This window comes from Antrostomus carolinensis, unplaced genomic scaffold (assembly GCF_000700745.2).
Source record: "Antrostomus carolinensis isolate BGI_N321 unplaced genomic scaffold, ASM70074v2 scaffold31100, whole genome shotgun sequence".
Lineage (NCBI taxonomy): Eukaryota > Metazoa > Chordata > Aves > Caprimulgiformes > Caprimulgidae > Antrostomus > Antrostomus carolinensis.
Genome location: NW_010288207.1, coordinates 6,950 through 7,187, shown reverse-complemented (window position 1 = coordinate 7,187; position 238 = coordinate 6,950).

The window sequence follows — 238 nt, the reverse complement described above, 5'->3', positions numbered from 1 at the left end:
CTGCCCATCTCCCTGCCTGCTGTGGGTCCCGGGGCACCACATCCCCACAGCAGGTATCTGGGGCCCAGGGGATGCTGCAGGGCACCCTGACTTGCTGTGCCCTTCGCTATCAGCTCTGTCAGGATCCTGTCCCTGGTTTTGGGCATCTGCCATCCAGTAGTCCCAGGCCCCAAGGAAGGAGGGAACAGGCTGTTTGCCTGCCTTGGGCTGTGGTTGTCCTTCCTTCCCTCCCCTCCTC